General features: G+C 41.5%; 1 long non-coding RNA gene across 1 annotated transcript; it reads left to right on the forward strand.

Annotated features, from left to right (window-relative positions):
- The first annotated feature begins 3,656 nt into the window (after positions 1 to 3,656).
- Positions 3,657 to 21,270, forward strand: LOC307025165. Its single transcript, XR_013804087.1, has 3 exons — positions 3,657 to 4,970; positions 20,709 to 20,932; positions 21,153 to 21,270. It is a non-coding gene; the product is annotated as an uncharacterized lncRNA (long non-coding RNA).
- The last annotated feature ends 808 nt before the right edge of the window (positions 21,271 to 22,078 follow it).

Raw genomic sequence — 22,078 nt, forward strand, 5'->3', positions numbered from 1 at the left:
TCCAAAAGAATGACCTCTTCCCAACTTCAACCTTTTCATCTGCAGCTTTGAGAACAAAGTTTGTTGAGGCTGGAATCACCAAGCTGGGTCATCTAAAAAGAACGTCAGTTGAAACTCTTTGTAACACCATAAACATCAGGGGCCGTATTCACAAAGCATTTTATCTTACCGCTAGGAGTGCTCCTAACTCGCGCTAAAACATTTTACGTAGGAGTTTTTTCGTAAAAGTTATTCACAAAGCCGCTGAGACCTACTCATACTCAGGATAAATCACTAAGAGTGAACTAAGAGTGACGCGCCGTTGCTATGGATTACGTCGATTCTCGTGCATGAGTTTAGAACCGGTCAGTACGGTGATTGGTTGTTCAGAGCAGGCGGTCTCGCTGAAACTCATCCGCAACATCCCACAAACGAGCCCACTAAATCACCGAAAAACAAGGAAATAGCCTAGGCTAGAAATTTATTCCTATCAAATAGTTATGGACAGTGAAGTTAGCAGAATACACGCATGATGACAAGTTTATGCAGACCACGATAATGACGTTGTATATGCACGTTAAAGAGAGAGAGCAAACAATAAAAATACGTAAATTGCATTAAATCAAGGGGGCAATTAAAAGCACCCTGCAAACTATTATCCAATGAGCATATTTCCAGCACTTAAACACTTTCAATAACAGCCCATACCGCCGTTCAAGTCCCCCTATCATGATGAATGAAAACAATCTGCGTGTTGATGGAATGTACTTTCTTTCTATTGACGAACACGTCCTCATCTTTTGATGGCGCAATTATTTTTATGTGCGTCCCGTCAATAGCACCGACCACACCGGGCATGCCTGCAATTGCCATGAAGTTGGCTTTGATCCTGTGTAGTTGTTGATTGTCCAAAGGAAACCGGATAAACTGTTGGATGATATGTGGTCTAGAGAGCGCGTTGATGGTTTGGTTTATGGCACGGCTGACTGATGGTTGCGATATCCCTAAATCGTCGGCCTTGCAAAGTTGCATTTTCCCTGTTGCTAAATATCGTAGTGTTGTCAAACATTTTATTTCCGGACTAATCGGGTTATTCCTGTTAGTCGGGGATGTTATTGCATCCCGCACTAATTCCACAACAAGTTTGATACCCTCACGATTTAGCCTATATCTCTTGATCAATTCACAGTCTTCCATTGTCTCCAAAACATTTCGTCTCGCAGCCATTTTCAGATTCTTTGTGAATAGGTCTTACTGAGTTAGGAGTCCTCTCGAGGACTTGTAAGCTCTCCTAAACTTAGGTGCTACTTTTAGGCCTAACATACTTTGTGAATTGCTCTTAGTGAATACCATTAGGAGTCCTACATTTAAGACTGACACGCCCATTATGTTCAGGAGTTTCTCCTAAATTCGCCAGTTAGGAGCTACTTTTAGCCCTAAGATCCTTTGTGAATACGGCCCCAGGTCTTCCAGAGCGCTACAGATTATCGTTGAAGACATCATGCAGTCCCTGTCGGCGCCAGAGAGGGCATTCATTGGGGATCCTGCTAGATTGGACACTTGGAAAGAGGAAAATGACTACGAGTTTCCCTCCCTCACCATTGGTCCTGCTGTCGGAGAGTGGCAAGAGGAGCGTGGAAAACTTCTCTCGCTAAAAACTCCAATTCTGGGCAGTTTCAATTCCTGTGGGAAAAAGCAGCTGTACCAGTGCTGTGTCAAGATGCTTAACATCCGTCTTCTAGCTGAGGTCAAGGAGTCAAGGTGGAACGAGTTTTTCCCTTCAGACTTTACCCCTAAAGGCAGGTGGAGGGTCCTGTATAAGCGTCCTGTTGAAAAACGGATGGCTGACCTCCAGTGGAGGATTATATGGAGCTTTAGCTACAAACAGACACCGAGCTCACCTTGATCCAAGTGCTGGGGAGGAGTGCCCTTTTTGCCAGCAGAGTGAAACAGTTGAGCACCTGGTAGTTTCTTGCACGCGGCTAGCAGGCTTATTTGGGCTACTGAAAGGATGGGTGGAAGGGTTAGGGGAAGTGTTTTCACTTCCTCTCTTTGTATATGGGCCTAAATATGTGGCAAAAAGAGGAGTAACTCTCTCTCTGATTAATGCTATTTTTGCAACTGCTAAGCTAGCAATTTGGAGGACCAGGAACAACCAGATGCTAGGGCAGGGCTGGACAGATGTTGTTCAGAGTGTGAAGGGTTTGGTGGCTGCTCGGCTTAAAGTAGAACATGCCTTTTACAATGTGACCAACAACCTGCCTGCTTTCAGGACTCTTTGGGGGGTCAATCATGTTCTATGTACGGCAAGGGAAGATGGTACGCTGGAGCTGAATTTTAAAAAAAAACGTGTTTTTTTTTACGTGTGACCTTTGCAATGAATATTTAAAAATAAAAAAATAAAAAATAAGTGTCATGAATGTGATGAATTTGTAAGTTCTTATTTAAAATGACTTCAATAAAGGTTTTATTAAAAGTCAAAAAAAGTCTCTCTCTGTCTCTTGACCACCTACATTCCCATACACTGAATAAAATAAAAACATAGTGTTAGGGAATAATTCCCATATATGTTTACCTTTCGCCCTCTGAGTTACCTCCCATAAGGAGGGGCTGCCCTAGTATTTTGTTGTTGTTCCCAGCTGTTTAGTCTACCTAGTAAGGAATATTGATTACTCTCAAGCAAACCTGTTAAAGGGTTTTGCAGGAGAGAGGAATCCTCAAATTTGACGGTGGCATCTCAACCGTGTGGTCAAACCGTGGCCCTGTGACATGTCTTGTGAATTCTCCGGCCGAAGCTCGTAATAAACCATCAGTGTTTGCCATCAAAGCTCCAGCTCTCCTCGTGTCTCCTTTTGAGTCGGTGACTCACCTGCACTTGCAACAGTAGTTTCCCCCACACGTAGCATAGTTTCTGCCATGAGATATGAGCTGTATCGATAGAATGTACATATCTTGGACTGTGTATATACACACAGAGGTTATGTATGTTTCTATGATAGATATATCCACAGTAATGACATTTACATGTCTAATATGTAATCGTAAAGCGCTTTGAGCACCTGTAAAAGTGCTCTAAATAAAAAATGTAATCCATTATTATTATTATTATTATATTTCTTGTTTTTTTCTTTTCTTTTAGAAGCCCCCTGGATTCAACACATATAATGACATGAAGAAATAAAGCAGCATTCCAGTCGCACATAATGTAATTTCTATTACAATATTGCTAATTTTGTGGCTGTGAAATGTTATTTAAGGTTGCTTTGAAAAGTTCTTTGCTTTAATGAGTTATTAATTGAATTGCTCTCATTACAGTCTCGAACAACCAAATTGCAACAAAACCCTCAGGAATGCTTCAATCAATACCAAATTGCAGAGAAGGAACAACATGCTAAAAGAGAACATGCCATGCATTTGGTAAAGCGTGCACAACTGGTTCAGCAATTGGCAGACATCAATCAATCAATGTTTATTTATATAGCCCAATATCACAAATGTTACATTTGTCTCAGTGGACTTCACAGTTTGTACAGAATATCAGTATGACAATACGACACCCTCTGTCCTTAGACCCTCACATCGTACAAGGAAAAACTTCCAGAGAAAACCCACAGTTTAAAGGGAAAAATGGGAGAAACCTCAGGGAGAGCAACAGAGGAGGGATCCCTCTTCCAGGATGGACAGACGTGCAATAGATGCCGTGTTTAAATTGAAAAGATAATACATTTGCAACATAGGTAGTCCAAATGTTTGGAAATGCATGTGTGTATAATAGGAAGATGAATCCACGAGGATATCCATCCAGGACTTATGATCCAGGACCACAGCCAGGACTCGCGATCCAGGACTCGCGATCCATGACACAGGACCGCAGGATCATCCATGACTCCGGATCCCGACGTATATAGACACCAAAAAGAAAGACATTTGGGGAAGCTGGGTTAATCGGAACATGAGAGTACACAGGTATAGACAGAGAGAAGGAAGAAGTAAGATGTCCCCCGACAAACTAAGCCTATATCAGCAAAACTAGGGGCTGAATCTAATCAGCCCTAACTATAAGCTTTATCAAAAAGGAAGGTCTTAAGCGCACTCTTAAAAACGGATAGGCTGTCTGCCGCCCGAACACAAACTGGAAGCTGATTCCACAAAAGTGGAGCTTGATAAGAAAAGGCTCTGGTTCCCATTGTACTTTTAGAGACTCTAGGAACAACCAACAACCCTGCATTCTTGGAACGCAATGCCCTAGTAGGACAGTAGGGTATAATGAGTTCTTTAAGGTAAGATGGCGCCTGCCCATTAAGGGCTTTGTAGGCGAGAAGAAGAATTTTAAATTCTATCCTGTGTTCTATAGGGAGCCAGTGTAAGGCAGCCAGAACAGGAGTAATGTGGTCCCTTTTCCTAACTCTGGTTAGTACACGAGCTGCAGCATTTTGAATAAGCTGAAGCGACTTGACTGACTTCTTGGTACACCCTGATAATAAGGAGTTACAATAATCCAGCCTTGAAGTAACAAATGCATGGACTAGTTTCTCTGCATCGTTTTGAGGCAAGATATGCATGATTTTTGCAATGTTGCGTAGTATGTGGGTGTTAAAGGATAAATCCTTCAAATATAACACCAAGATTCCTTACAGTCTCGCTGGAGGCCAAATTAATGCCATCCATAGAGCTCCTGCGGATGATGTCACATATGCTGGTCACGTGACGAGAAACGAAGGGGGCAGCCATTTTGGCAGTAATCGCGTCAGTAAATTCATTGGCAGGCACTGGCAGACTGTCGAGGATGGTGGATAACTGCTGTGCACCAGGTTGCACAAATAGGCGTGGGAAGAAGAAAGGTGTATCTTATTATCGCATTCCAAAAGACGCGGAGAGGAGGGAAAAGTGGATCGCAGCGATTAAAAGAGCCAGGAGCCGTCTGAACAAGACTGAAAGATGGGACCCCCCGGCCGTTTGCTTTCGCTTATGCAGTGATCACTTCATATCAGGTGGGTGAAGGAATACAGTACAATGCTACAAAAAGTTTCTGGTCAGTTTAATTTTTACCGAAGTAGAATCTAGCACCCAGTTATTAGATATATATTAGATAAATAAAGGTTAAAAACGCCAGCCACTTTGGTTGAGTACGTTCAAAAATACAAACTAGTTTCAGACGCACTGCAGTAGCTATCCAAGCTAATAAACAAACATGCTAACGTGACACTGCCGTAGCTAGACAAGCTAATAAACAAACAATGCTAACGTGACACTGCCTATCAAACTGGAATAATTTAATACTTACCCTTGCAGTGATGATGCCGAAGTTTTTGGATGTAAGACTCCACAGTTGAATGTTGTTTACGAAGCCGGACTGACACCATTTGTAAGCCTCCAAGCTTTTGTAAGCTCTGAGGGAGTCTCCTGAGTACACTGATGGAAAGCTTACAAGATAGCTGTGGATGTCCGCGTAGCGCAAGTCGGGTACATCGTCTTCAGAGCAGGAGGTTATGCTCTTGAAAAGCACACCGGGTGCATTATAAGGGTCGCTTATATTTAATCTTTCTAATTTTGTACTATAAAGCCGAATTTCACTTGAATTAAAATGAGATGTATACTCGCACGGTAGGAAAACGCTGGCGCCGGTCGTCATGTTTACTGCCAAAATGGTGGCTGATAACCAAAAGTCACGTGACCGCAGGAGCTCTATTGTTAGTATATCTTTAGATAATTTGTTTCGTAGATTCTTCGGGCCAAGTACAATAACTTCAGTTTTGGTCGTGTTTAACATGACATGGGTGTAAGTATAACAGATCATCTGACAGAAATTGCTCTCCGCGACCCATCCTCTTGTAATCATGTAGATGAATTGGAGCTCAATTGCAAACTTAGTAAGATTGGCTATACTTTGTGCTTCTGTCTTTCAATGCAATACAGCTTCATACTTGCTGCATGTTTACTACTTTAGAAAAGTACTGTGCAGATGTGTAACCTAACTGAAATATCTGCTGTTTCTTATCTTGCTGACTTAAACGATAGTAAGAGTAAGGCAATGAGGAGTCCATTTCTTGGTTTCTGGGCCTGTTGTATAATGGGACCCTGCAGGCCATTCAAAAACATGTATGCAACTAATATGATGTAGGTGTGTTGGTACGGATGTGGAAGAGTGGTATCAGCTGAGAAATGTGTGTGTGTGTGAATGTATGTACAATCTGTGTGTACAGAGTCATTAATATACAGTAGATTTGGTTTACAGCTATTCACAGTTTTCACCTCATATCTCTTTCTCTCTCTGTCTCTTTTTCTCTCACTCCCTCATTCCCAAACTCATACACAGACTCTTACATATTACAGGGATGCAAATGTTTGACCTTTCAGCAAAAAAAATGTTTTAATACAGGATAGGTAGTTTTCGTGATCCATGTAGATCTGCAATACAAATATTTATGGGGGTGGGCGGGGGGTTTCTGGGACCCGGAGTAATCTGCGGCCGCTAGCTGTTGTGTGCCATGATGCATGGTGTTATTTTTTTAATGAAGCGTGAGTCTTCCTGTCTGTCGGCTCAACTCTGCTGCTCCGCGATGACCGTCTAACTTCAGCAGCTTACCTACGGGTGCGTTTGTGAATAGTAACTGTAAAAGTAGAAGTACTCAGATATTGTACTTGAGTAAAAGTAGAATTACTCGGGTCTTTCACTTCAGATCTTGTACTTGAGTAAAAGTAGAAGTACCAGAGTGTAGAAATACTCTGTTACAGTAAAAGTCCTGCATTCAAAATATTCCTCAAGTAAAAGTAGAAAAGTATTATCATGAAAATATAGTGAAAGTAGCGAGAGTAAAAGTAGTCATTGTGCAGATTGGTCCATTTCAGAATAATAGATATGATGTGTTTTATAATGATTGATCATGAAAGTGTTCTCAAAGCTGGTAAAGGTGCAGATAGTTTGAATGACTTTGTATACTGCAGGGTAGCTTGTGGATTTACTCCAGGTGGAACTAAAGTCTGATTTAACACTTGGTTATATTTCACATCATTCATCCACATCTGTGAAGTAACTAAAGGTATTAAATACATGTAGGGGAGGAAAAGTACACCATGTACCTCTGAATTTTAGAGGAGTAGAAGTAGCAACACATTGAAATACTTAAGTAAAGTTCAAGTATCTCTAAATTGTACCCAAGTATAGTACTTGAGTTTATGAACTTAGTTACTTTACACCATGTGGCTATACAGATAGAAAGACTAAGCCTTGCACAGAGGCATGAAAATACATTTTCAAAATGTTCAATAGTGCTGCCAAAATTATAAACTGACTGCTACACAATTTAAAATAAATGCTTTTATATATTTCTATTAGATGTGACTCTATGGCGTTTGCGTGATTATTACCACTGCTGCTTTAGTTGTTCTGACTGCTGAAATCCTCTGTTATTCCTCATTTTAAAGCCGATATTCAGTTGGGTCGGGGGCTCGGATCCTTGTCACCTTTTTCATACCTGATGAGTTTGCATCCCTGATATTAAACCTCCTTATACCTTGTATGTGTGTGAGTGATTGTGTGTGAGAATGAGACAGGAGTAAGTGTGCTCTCATGGCATTTTGTTTTTCATTTGTGCTGTTTCATGTGTCTTTGAGGTAAAGATATGTATGATCTTGACCTAATTCAAAACATCGAGGTCAAGCTGGGTCAAGATCATACATATGTTTACCTCAAAGACACATGAAACAGCACAAATGAAAAAGAAATGCCATTAGAGCACACTTACTCCTGTCTCATTCTTACACACGTACAAGGTATAAGGAGGTTTAATATGTAAGTGTGTGTATGAGTTTGGCAATGAGGGAGTGAGAGAAAAAGAGACAGAGAAAGAGAGATGAGGTGAAAACTGCAAATTGCTGTCTCTGTACACACACACTGTACATCCAGACACACACACACACACATTTCTCAGCTGACACCACTCTTCCAGATCCGTACCAACACACCTACAGATGTAGCGATTAATTTCAGACAGTTTGAAACGCGAGGGCCGTGATTGGTACGTGATCTGCCCTCGCCCCGTGATAGATAAATGAAATTATAATGAAGCCAGCTGCAATGGATCATTGATCCACCAGGGTGTGCAGTGGGGTTTCACACTGGAGCTCATGTGAAATAAAGTCAGATACAGTACGCTGGATGTACAGCGGAACTTTGTTAAGATCCATATGTCACGGATATCATACTCTGTGCTAAATATGTACATGTAAATGTACATCATCATCACCATGTTGTTATTTAACAAAATAATGTTGTTTAGTCGAAAAAAACGAACAGGAGGAAATGCAGCCCGGCTCTCGATTTTTAATCCTAATTTAATCATCATCTTCACCACGATCATTTATGTTTATGTTCGCCGAATTGACATGAAATCACCGACACATATGAATATGCTGTATTCAACTTCATTAAAACGTTATTAACGTGCCTAAACTCAGCAATTCACTAAAACTATTTATATTTTAAAGGAGCCTCGTCGGCAGATCAGGATCCCAAAGTGTAGCGGAGGGATCCTCATCTGGATGAAGGGTGTTATTTTCCCCATAAGGAACATGTCGCTGCAAATTATCCCGCTTATTACACGGCCACTTTCTCAACAAAGTAACGATATGACTCCCGATATTAATTGAAATGCTTTTATGGATTTAGAAAATGTTTTTATTGATTTAAAAAATAGTTGTATTGATTTAAATTGACATGCATCCGATAAGAAAAATAGTTTGTTGTTACCGTTTTTTAAACAGTCTGAATGAAACGGCAGCTCTCAGCTGTGTGCCCATCAACCACAGCTCTCTCCCCCCCCTCCCCCCCTGATCTTTCTTCTCCAGCAGCTAAATTAACTAGGTTACTCTGAGTGACCATAGACTGTATGTGACAAGCTTACAGTTAGTGACGTAACAACACCATAAAAGCTGGTGGGTTGAAAGCAATACGGGAGGTGAAAATAACTAGAATACTTGTGATTTATTTATTGTGGCTTTTATGTTTTTAGGTATAAAATGTTATATAATTCAGGCTTATAGTTCACCCTTCTCTAAAAGCCTTCAACAATGAAAATATTCATTGTAATTTAATAAATCCTTCCAACACAAATTGTAAAAAATATATAATTCCAATATGTACATCTTCTGATGTAACAACAATAACATTATAAATAGTAACATAGCTGAACATGGTATTGCACATTTAGCTTTGAGTGTTACTGATCTGAGATGTTTTTATTACATGAATTAAGGTGACTGAGGCTTTTTAACATACAGGGATGCAAACTCATCAGGTATGAAAAAGGTGACAAGGATCCGAGCCCCCGGCTCCCCCACCCCACAGAATATCGGCTTTAAAATTAGAAATAACAGAGGATATTAGCAGAACAACTAATGAAGCTCAGCGCAAGTTCAGGCAGGTAGACCTATCACTTCGTATTGCGCGTCATGGCAATACTCGCTCCCTTCACTAAAGGATAGGGAGCGCCACTCCCCACTCCTCAGCTAACCTATCACTTCCCTCCATTCACAAGCCTAATCATCGCACCTGTTAATCCCTCTATATATGCTCTCCCCTTTTCCATCAGCTGTCTTCCAGGTGTCAACGCGCAAGCAGCAGCAGGGCTTCGTCCCAGCTCCGGGTATTAATTCATCAGCTCCGCAGTCTTGCGGATTAAGCTACAGGGGGCGTTCCCCAGTTGGCTAGCGGTTCTAGCCGGCCACCCCGCAAACCCGGATGCGGAAGAAAAAGACAAGGATACCGAGCTCCACGGAAGTTCCTCCGGCTTAATGGAAATGGGCTACTTCAGGCAAACAATTGACACACGCCTTCAGTCTCTCGAGAGGGCATCACTGGCATCAGGGCCGCTCAAATGCGGCGCTTCCGGCCTTCACGCGGAACGGGCCCTCATCGCTTGCGAAGCTTCACCCACTTCCGGCTTCAACCACAACCCCTCTTGCAGGCAGGCAGGGCTCAAGCTACATCTCATCGAAGCTACTTCTCCTCCCGGCTCAGTAGCAGTACTGGTCTCTAAGTGCGTCTTAGGTGGCAAGCAAGTAGTGATGGCGAGATGAAGCCTTATGAAGCTTTGAAGCTTTCCAGCAATTGGTTCGCAAAGGGTTCATGTCATGAGGCTTCATCATGGGCTTCATTTGAACATAAACCCCTGTTGGTCAAAGCGTGTAAAACAGGCATATTGGAAATCTCAACAGTTGCGCTCTATCTCATACCGAGTTCCCAATGAGTAAAGCCTTAGAATAACTCTAAACAACGGACATAAAATCCTATTTTCATGTTAACAATATTGTTTTCATTCCAGTTGAACGAGTGTGATTGAAAAGCCTATAGGAGGCTGGTAAATATTGCAAAGAGGGATTTGTATTCCTTAATATTATTCATAAACTTAACCACGTTGTAGCCTGAGAAGGCTAAACCATATCAGGAATACATTTATTAACTGCATTATCTCATTTAGCTGTAGCTTCTATAAGCAAACCCTGCGGTCGTGGGTCGGCTGCTTTCCAGCGAGCCACAGCCCACACGCTGAATCTACCCAAAAAACACTGGATATATCTTATCTGCATTTATTCATTTATTTATTCATGTTTTATTCCTACATTTATTTATGCTTGTATCTATTTATACTTATGACATTTTCCGACCTCTATATAAGTGAGGGTCTGAGCTCTTTTAATTCCATCGTGTCACCAGCGGACCCGGGTACAGGAGGGGTAATATGGTTTTTGTTATACATCCATGGGCATTATGAGCGTTGTGGCTCAACGGTTCAAATGAATCGCTTCCCGAAGCAGTCACGTGGTATCGACAGGCAGCGAGGTTCGCTTGTCATCGATGACGTCACTGGCCCAAAATGATACAAGCCTCGATACATGCTTCACAAAAAGATTGGGGATTACTCGACACACGCTCCGAAGCCTCGGTGCAGTACGTAACATCACTACTAGCAGGTTCAGCGCACAGCAGGCTCCCCTCCTTTCCCTGCGCCTCACCGCTAAAACAGGTAAGAAAAGAGAAGAAAGAAAAGAGAGAAAGGAAAGAAGGAGAAAAGAAGAAGAAAGAGAAAAGCAAGAGAAGAACGAAGAAGAAGAGAGAGAAAGAGAAGAAGAAAAAGGAGAGAGGAAAAAAGAGAGAATATCGTTGCTTTAGTTTAGGGTTAAGGTGAGTTCCAGGCAGTGTCGGGTGTAACGCGTTACAGCATGGAGTTATGCAGTTCGGGTAACTACTACCCGTCACAATGCTCAGTAAGTACCGCAGTTTCAAGCTTCACACAGCCACGGATGCTGCCCATCCGTGGATTTTGGGGGTTTCTTTCAGGGAGAAAGAGATGTTCATGTAAGATGATAGAAGACAGTCTAATCACCCAACCAGCACATCAGCATCTACGTCTCACCGTGGCGTAATTAAACTGCTAATTAAGCTAGTCCCATACCAGGGCTCGATAGTAACGGTTGCCATTGGCAACCATTTGGAAACGTCAACCACTTCTTGGACTTTGGTTGCCATCAGTGGCAACCAGTTTTTAACATAAGAAATAAGGACAGCAAACGTGCACCCCAAAATAGATAAATGTTCATATTCGTTTTTAAGAGTGATATTTAATGTTGTGACCAGTCGGAACCTGATACTTAAAATGCACGTGCATTGGCGTGATTACAGAGCCAGAAGCGATGCACGTTCACCCGCGTGCGCGGTGCGCCGTGTGTTTGTTTTACAACAAAATGGCGAAGCAAAAATAAGTTGCTTGACTGTGATAAAAGTTCAGCCAACACCTCAACTTCTCCAATGAATGTTCAAAGTGATTCAACTGATGGAGCGTAAGGTAAAACCCGAACGAAAAACAAAGAGGAATGTTTTCTATTCACTTCCGGTAAAAGTTCCTTCAAAAATAATAAGAGTCTTATTACTACAAAATAAAAGTGCAAAACGAAACTTTACCATAGAAAATGGTTGCATTAAATTATAATCACTCTATAAAAAGGTAACACATTTTAAATATAGTAAGACATATTAAAGGTAATTTACAGCATCAATAATTAATATCAAATGTTTAACTATGAATGGTTTTCATTTATTTAACATTAGAAATGTATTAGTCTGGCCAATCCAAGACTTCATGCTGAAGGGCAATGGGTCTATGGTGGGGGTCAGCACAAAGGTCAAGAAAACCCACATTTGAAAGGGAGACAACGGATGATCAAGAAACTGGTGACTTGCTCAATTCATTTGTGAGGGATCTATGAAGACAGGACAACAGCAGCACTACTGGTATTTCGCATACCAGCAATCGAGGGTGGACAAGTTTCCTACCACTTAGGTTCAAATAAGTGCGTTAATTACTTATTGTAAAGCATTCGAACATTCTCGCGTCACATGTTCATTATTAAGTGGATGTATAACTGTATAGCATCTTAATTATTTAAAATGTAAGGTATCAAAAAGGGCAACCGTATTTTCAGTTGGCAACCAAAAGCGGATGCCTGGTTGCCAGCCTGGCAACCACTTTTAAAAGTTAGCGCTGAGCCCTGCCTATATCATGGGTCATGTCTCAGCATTTAACTAAGCAAATATTATTTCATGCTGCTCATATTGCACTCATATATTTGGTTCATGCTCACATGGCTTATGTTAAGCAGGGTATGATATTCATGCATCATTGTACTCAAGCTAACAGCCGCATTACATTGTCTACATCTCCCTCTTCGCCGGGCATCGGCTCGTGCCGGCTATCCAAGATCTCTCCAGTTTACCTCTGGTAAACATGCATATAACTGGTGGTGGTGTCTTAAGAGCATTTCAGGGCTCGTTCAGGATAGGTGCAGCAAACCTGCCGCAATTAAGGTAATTGTTCCTCTTCCCTACAACAACCGCTTCTCATCCTACATTCGTCCGAACGCCAGTGCCGGACTGGCTATCCAAAGGTCTCTCCAACCTTCAAATTGGTACGTATGCATATAACTGGTGGTGGTTCTTAGCATGTCAGCACGTATATTCGCCCCGCGGCTCATGTTATCCTTGCATGTCTAACCCTGAACGTCCAGGTTGTAACCTTCGGGTCTGTATAAAATGTGTCCCTGCGAAGTCAGGTTGCCCCGTACGTCCGGGATGCCCTGTACGTCCAGGATGCCCCGTTCGTCCGGGATGCCCCGTACGTCCGGGAAGCCCTGTATGTCCAGGACGCCCTGTATGTCCAGGATGCCCCGTACGTCCGGGATGCCCCGTATGTCCGGGAAGCCCCGTATGTCCGGGACGCCCCGTATGTCCGGGATGCCCCGTACGTCCGGGATGCCCCGTACGTCCGGGAAGCCCCGTATGTCCAGGACGCCCTGTATGTCCAGGATGCCCTGTACGTCCAGGAAGCCCTGTACGTCCAGGGAGGATGCCTAAATCCCCACATGTATTAACCTCTCTTTTCATCCATAGATTTCCACTGCATCCCACAAGGTAAGATTTCATCACGTTCAGTACTTCATACCTTCACTTCTTTCGGGGGTTCATCGGAAACGGTTCTTCCCTTCCCGAATGACATCCTACAAAACCTGGGCCTAATCGCCAAACACCATTTCATTCACTTGTTATAAACTGTCATCATTATGTTCATTTATATAATGTGACCCGATAATAAACATGTATTCCATACATCACGTCTCTCCTGAGTGAAATGAAGCTCAACGCAAGTTCAGGCAGGAAGACCTATCACTTCGTATTGCGCGTCATGGCAATACTCGCTCCCTTCACTAAAGGATAGGGAGCGCCACTCCCCACTCCTCAGCTAACCTATCACTTCCCTCCATTCACAAGCCTAATCATCGCACCTGTTAATCCCTCTATATATGCTCTCCCCTTTTCCATCAGCTGTCTTCCAGGTGTCAACGCGCAACCCTCCTCCACCCCTTCGCCTCCTGCTTCCAACTCAGGGCCAAGCTCAACCTTCTCCCTTCCAACCGGACCTAACCACTTATCACCACCACCAGTGTCTAGACCCGGGGGGGTTCATCGGAAACGGTTCTTCCCTTCCCGAATGACATCCTACAAAACCTGGGCCTAATCGCCAAACACCATTTCATTCACTTGTTATAAACTGTCATCATTATGTTCATTTATATAATGTGACCCGATAATAAACATGTATTCCATACATCACGTCTCTCCTGAGTGAAACGCAGCAGTGTTAATAATAACAGAAACACCAAAGAGTCACATCTAATATAAATATATAAAAGCATTTATTTTAAATTGTGTAGCAGTCAGTTTATAACTTTTATAATAATAAAAAACATATCATATATAGTATTCTGAAATGGACCAATCTGCACAATGACTATACTTTTACTGTCGCTCCTTTAGCTATATTTCGATGATAATACTTTTCTACTTTTACTTGAGGAACATTTTGAATGCAGGACTTTTACTGTAACAGAGTATTCCTACACTCTGGTACTATTACTTTTACTCAAGTACAAGATCTGAGTACTTCTACTTTTACTCAAGTACAGGGGCGGATCTAGACAAATATTCATGGGGTGGCAAGAGGGTGGCAGGAGAATTTCAGGGGTGGCATCCCCTGGCAGAAGTATATGCTGATTTAATCGCAGTCATATCAATCAATGTTAACTTGGAAAGCCACAATATTGATATTTTAAATCAATAACATTAGGTGACATTATTGTGGCACATCATTAAAGCCTTAAATATAAATATATAAGGTGGCACACGTAATTTAATTAATTTTAACTGAATGAGTTGGTTTAACTCTTAGACCAGCAGGGATACCAAATATGCAGACTGCTGCAATAAGTACATTCATTAACTGTCTCATCGATGTGTTTCTGTATGAATATGATAATATTAACAATCATATTATTCCTATCAGCTGTCAATCACTGTTATGATTCACATATTCAGTGTTATTATTAAATAAACTATATTTTTTGGAGGAGTTAATGATGAATGTTCCTCAAGATGCTTGCTCACCCTCCTTCGAATTTGAAAGACCAGTAATTACTATCATAATTCAAAAGAATCAAAGGAACAGTTCAGCGCCCCACAACTTCATTGCAAACAGTTACAACCTTGACTTTACATCAGAAAGAACAAACATTAAATAAATGACTAACTGCATCAATTAGGGTTACAACAACGTGTATTCAGCTAAAACATATACATCGCTACAGTTATGGTCCAGTGGAAAGTCCTTACCTACTCGCCTAGTTAAATCAAAGTGGTTACTTTTTTTTGGCTGGGCAGTGAAGTTTACACACCGTCTTATTTGACTTTCTCAGGACTTGAGACTGTTTTTTGGGGGAAGACCCCCACAAAGAAGAAAAATATATTTACACATGTAAGGTCATCTTCTTAAACAGTTTATTATTCTCATCGACTCATCCGTGAGCAGAGCATCAAGTTGGCATGTCTATAACAGCTGAATGTGGCAATTACCATCTTGATCAGCAAAACGCCACACAAAGTTATTAAGATTTAAAGCTATGGTGCGTTTTGATTCAATGCTGAGTACAGCCAAACTTGACAGGCTCTTCTCTGTCATAGTAGACCGCAAACAGTTGCGGCGCCAGAGTATTTGTGTTGGGTAATCTATGGTAGGGCTAACCCATACAGTGGTGGGGCTCAAGTCAGTATTTGCAATGTAATTACATACCCACTCCCCTTGACAGTGAAACGGCACGCGTGAGGTTTAGATTATTTCCCTGTCTCAATCCAAATTGAACTGTATGAAATAAAAAGGCACATTTGTCATGTAGTAAATAAAAAGGGCGACCTGGAGCCAATCCTGCAATTTCCCCAAAGGTGAAAGAGTTGACATGCTGAAAACCCAACCCCTGCAGGGGGGGTCTGGGGGATTCTCCTCCAGGAGATTTTTTGAAATACTAACATAAAATACACATTCTGGTACTCTCTTGAGAAGAAAAATAAATAAATCTATTACTCCACGACATATTTAAAAGAAATGAATGCCATTTTAGTTTTTTGTTACTTTGTTCTGAAAGCTGAACCTGCTGCTCCTCACAGAGAGAAGAGGGAAGAGGCTGTGGGAATTACTTTACATTGCGGATAAGGGTGGATAGCCCCCATTGTTCTGTGCGTCAAAATGAAAGACAGCCCACACACCTATCACTCATCAAACCGTGGGGTCTTATTTCATTAGTGTTGATTTCTATCAACACGTAATGTTGTACCGATGTATATAGAGATGTACTACAGCAAAAGTATTCTCCGTTGGGACTTCCTGTAACAACACCACGCCGTTATATTGATTCTGATTGGCCAGAAGACATTATCAAAGATGTTCTATTGAGAAGACGATCACTACGTGACAAAAGTTTTCAAAACCGTTTCTGGTCTTCGGTATTTCCAGACAAGTGGCTACTGAAATCAATCTTACTAACTGCTGTCTGTGCAATTTACTCCGCGCGAGTTGGCAGACTTTATTTTGCTTACTTTAACATCATTGTTCATGGTGGGGCTAAGCCATTTATTGGTATGGCTGTAGCCTACCCCAGCCATACCCTGACCTCAAATACCTCATTCCTTCTGTCTACTTGTATCCGAAATGCTTCTCGTTTTGCGCTGTCCTCCCGTTCAAATGAAATCGCCGCCAATCATATTTCCAAGCTCGCGCCAGGGGGGGGAGGGGTTACAAGGCTCGCGTCTTGTGCTGCATTCACTTGCACTCGGACATTAGAGATTTTCTCTCATAAATGTCCGATGAGCCACAACTTTTCTTTCAAAACAAAGCTCCCAACTGGGGTGGCAAGGCATTTTTCTGAGGTGGCAGCTGCCACCCCGTGCCACCCCGTATAACCGCCACTGCTCAAGTACAAGACCTGAGTACTTCTACTTTTACTCAAGTTCAAGACCCGAGTACTTCTACTTTTACTCAAGTACAAGACCTGAGTGCTTCTACTTTTACTCTAGTACAAGATCTGTGTGCTTCTACTTTTACTCAAGATCAAGATCTGTGTGCTTCTACTTTTAGTCAAGTACAAGACCTGAGTACTTCTACTTTTACTCAAGTACAAGACCTGAGTACTTCTACTTTTACTCAAGTACAAGACCTGAGTACTTCTACTTTTACTCAAGTACAATATCTGAGTACTTATACTTTTACTCTAGTACAAGATCTGAGTACTTATACTTTTACTCAAGTACAAGATCTGAGTACTTCTACTTTTATTCTAGTACAAGATCTGAGTACTTCTACTTTTACTCAAGTACAATATATATATACTTATACCACCTCTGTTTATAGCCTATGAAAACAACTATTACAAATAGAAGGCTAAAGCTAACGTTAGCAGATAGTGACAATGTATGCTAGCTAGCTCAACGATTCCTTAAATAATATTGCCACAGAAAAACGTTTCAGTTCACATCACGCTCTGCCGCTCCGACAGGGAGCTCTGCTCTGAACACCTGAACGGCCCGTTCTAACAGCTGTTCACCAGCGGTCCAGTCTGTGCCACAGTGACTCCGGACGCACAGTTAATATTAACGAACGCACCCGTAGGTAATGTAGCTGCTGAAGCTAGACCATCATCTCGGAGCAGCAGAGCCTTATTATACATCCATGAGCAGACCCGACAGGCAGGAATACTCGAGCACACAGCTCGTACTTCATTATAATATATAAAAAAAGAACACCATGCGTGTCATGATGGCACATAACAGCTCATGGCCGCAGATTACTCCGGCTCCAGACCCCCCCATACCCCAAACATATTTTTATTGCAGATCTACATGAATCACACAAATGACTTATTTTGGATTCAAAACGGCGAATTTCGCCGAAAGGTGACAAGTTTGCATCACTGAACATAGACAGAGCACAACTGAAACATAACATCTGAGATGTAACAACATAATACACTTTTTGGGGATGCTTGGGATGTGAGGAGTGAGGGACACGGCTTAGAACGGGCGTGTCGCCTGGCAGGACAGGAGAGTGTGTGCACCAGTCTGCCTTGATCTATGAATTCATGTCCGTGACACTCACTGCTGCCCACAGCTGTTTTATAGAAGGAAATTCCTTCACTTCATGAAAGTGTTTTAACCACACACACCTCTACACACACATGACAGGTCTTATTTTCCCCATAAGGAACAAGTCGCTGCAAATTATCCCGCTTATTACATGGCCACATTCTCAACAAAGTAACGACATGACTCCCAATATTAATTTAAATGCTTTTATGGATTCAATACATGTCTGGGAGGTTTTGCTTCACGCTGTGCGCGTCCCGCGAGGTGCATGCACACACGGCATAACACCGCCCCCCCCGTTGACAGTTCACGAGCATGCTCTATCGTGAACTGTTCAGACCCGACGGGTAATAAGGGATTATGACGGATATTTTACGATCCTGTCTGTCAAAATGACGGACAGCGAAAAAGTCTAACGCCAGGCTTATTGACATGGCGAGATATAAATATATGGTTGGTACTTGTCAATGTCTCTAGGTGTGTAAATGTAGCTCTGTAAATACAATGTCCTTTTGTGTTATCTGTTGTTTTATTTTCATGTTGTAACCTACTTGCTGCCATGTTGGACAGGTCTCTCTTGAAAAAGAGATCGATGATCTCAATGGGACCACCTGGTTAAATAAAGGTTTAAAAAAAAAAAAGTGTTTAAAAAAAATATATATTTTTTAAAAAATATATATTTTTTAAAATCGCGGTAGATTTTGTCAGTCTCACGACGGTATTGGGAAGTTTATTTACCGCGATACCGCGATATTCGGTATATCGTTACATCCCTAGTATTTACACAACTAATGGCCCATCAACCACAGCTCTCTCCCCCCCTCCCCCCTTGATCTTTCTTCTCCAGCAGCTAAATTAACGGTAGGTTACTCTGAGTGACAAGCTTACAGTTAGACACAACACTGTCATTGCAAGTGACCCTCAGTTAGTTGACTTTTATGTTCAACTGCTAAATTCGTTAATGATAAAGAAGGGCTTCTACTGTACCTAATTACCTTAACACTAGAACCGCCAGAGGTTTTTGTATAGGCCTACCTAAACCCGTCAAATCCCGCTATTAGAATGCAATTCTTAACAACATAGGGTGCTACATAACACACTTTCAGGAAAAGTCACGGACTGGGAGACTTTAATATTTTATTGAAAAAAAGTTACTTTGCACACACACAACACACATCACACAAATAGACCCGATTGGCGGTTCTAGTGTGAAATAAACTCACTAATTAATGAAACCAGTTCAATACGCATTATTCTTATTCTTATCATTCTTTATGAGCGCAGAAATAGTCTTAAAATCAGATCTGTTTTTTAAATGAAATCTGACGGCAGGCAGTTAGCTCTGATCACCTATGATAAATGCGCCGCACCTAATCGCTGGCCATTCAGCCACAGACACTGTTCGAAATGGGGGGGAGCTAGAAGGAGCTTGGCTCCCCCGAAGAGGGAGGGAGCTCCCCTGAAGGCTTACTTTGAGATAAATAGGGGGAGCCCAAAACAATCGTGCATATTTGTGTCACACAGATTAGAAATGTTGAGTTTCTGTAAATAACAGTTCTTGAAATAAATAATAGTTATTGTTCATTACAGTTTCTGAATATTTGTTTTATATTTGTGAATATGTCTGGGTGTTGCCATCTGTACGTGGCGGCGCTGCATTCTTACTTACGTTGCTATGGTTATGGCGGTGATGCTGGCGCGGTATTTGAAATGTTCATATTGATATTTTTTTAACTCCGGCTTTGTAATAAAAAATATGGCAAAACGAAAACAGCCAAGCGTCACAGCTTTTGGATTCACAAGCAAAGAAGCGAAGGAGTCTAAAAATGACAACGTGAACGGAAAACAACTTTTAGTTTGGCCGGCTGTAAGCAGCGTTAGGGTCGAGCTTGACAGCTCCACACCGAGGGAGAGGCCTGCCGATGCGGAGCCTGAAGAGGCTTCAACAACGACCATATCCGCCGGCATAGTGACACCGTCTGTATTAGTAGAAGAGTGTTTTTATAGCAATTGATCGCATCCGCGCTGCTGCGCCAGTCAACAGAGCGTGCGTGTGACATATTTAGTAGCAGGATGTGCTCTGAAAAATAGGGCTCCCCGAAAGCAAATGGGTAATTCGAAAACTGACAGAGCTCCCTCTATACAAATCAAACTGTAGACGGTGTGAAAGCACCTATTGTTTTAAATAATGGTCGGAATGTAACCTGTGAGCCTTCTGAATTACCGTGGGACAGCACATTCTAAACTAAAATGTTCAATCAATAAAGTAACATCTTATCTTATCTTAATAATATCTTCATATTAATAATAATAATAAATCATACAGTATGTGTCCGAAAGGGAGCAGGAGGAAGCAAACACAAAAATATACAAAAAATATACTGCATATTAAAGCAAACAATTGTAAAGGTTAAAGTATGAGCATAACAAATAAAGAAGTGTAATGTAAACATTTACATTATAATTATGATTATTTAATATATAAAGACTATATATTATTGAATTACAAGATTAGATATACTTTAGTTGATCTAAAATATTGATGTGTTCAAATGCTCTTCAAAACACAACTGAAAGTCCATGAAACTTGTCTTTCTGTATTTGTGAATGAAGCGCCATCTCCTGGTTAAAACCTGAAATTGAAAATCTGGCAACGCCCTCTTGGAAAATAGTGGGAGGGCTTAACATTCCTCTTTTCTGGTCATTGCAGGTCGTAGGCAGGAAGCTGTAAGCTGGAGTCTGAAATGAAGTGCTACATCTGTAGTTGAGTGATTACTGAGAGAAAATCATTAAAAGAGATAATTATTCAGTGTTGTTACTTTAAAGTGTTGTTACTGACCTTTTTCTCTTATTTTCTTTACCTCACCTGTAACTGCTGAAACCCTGAGGAACATGCACACTGGACTGACCTGCTCTGGCAACCTGATTTCCACTGTACGTAATAGTATTTGGTTATGTTATATTATTTATATACATCAAAAGCACAATGCACCCCCCAGAGAGACACATGTATTGAGTGTGATATTTTGCATTGGTCATGTGAAATCATCTTTGCATACTAGAAAACTGTAGGAGCGGCAACTTGTTTTGAAATTGAATTTTTAATATCCGATAATAAAGTTGATCTGTTTTCTTTATTCTTCTCTCTTCCCAGCTCCATCCATCACCATTCTCTGTTCCTGCAGGTCCTGCTTGCTAATCAATGCTCATATTTTTTTACACAATTACAAATAAAGTCAATGTATTGACATGAAGTTGTGCTTCATTCTGAGTCAATAATAAATTCATTCTGCCTTCAACTGCAAAATTATTGTGGGCTGCACCGACATCCATGTAGCTGCCCCCCAGTAAGATGAACCAAGCAAAGTTGACACTCAACATACAGCTGTGCTCTTAAGTTTACATGAAGCATTTGTGAAATATTGGTAATAACAGGTTTAAATGATTATTAGTAATTAATTATATAATTTTCTCATTGTAGACGAGCAGAAAGGGAGCCAGATGAGAAAAGCAGAATATGCAGCTGCCATTTTCCACATGGAAAAGAGAAATGGCCAAGTGTATTTGAGTGGACAAAAGAGAAATCCCAAATACGAAAAATAAAATTATACAATTTACAGATATGTATACTTAAGCAATAGCTCACGACAGGCCGTGGTATATGCTCATTATATCACAGCTAAGGGGCGTGGTTCGGCCCGACGCGAAGCATAACACCCCATCACACATATGAAACACAACGCAGAGTCCGAGGGTGTTTATTTAAATGTCCTCCTCTCTACTGGCCAACACAGGGAGAATATGCTGGGTGTAGAATTTTACCAGGAGGAGGAGATTTCCATGCCATGCAGGGTCTTTGGCAAGACACTCTCACTCCATAAACGTCCAGGAGCGACACTTGGTCCGGGTCCCGAGGCGTGCAGTTGGGACGCTCCTGGGCTCCTTCAGCTGGATAAAGGGACGCAAATAGCTTTCAACTGATTGCAATATATTCCCATCTGCGGCGGGATTTGACGCTCATGGAAGCACGGCATTAATTTGTGACGGCTGCCCTTAAAGGCAATGTGAGCGTCCATTCCC

This window comes from Notothenia rossii (assembly GCF_949606895.1).
Source record: "Notothenia rossii genome assembly, chromosome: 11".
In the NCBI taxonomy this organism is placed as follows: domain Eukaryota; kingdom Metazoa; phylum Chordata; class Actinopteri; order Perciformes; family Nototheniidae; genus Notothenia; species Notothenia rossii.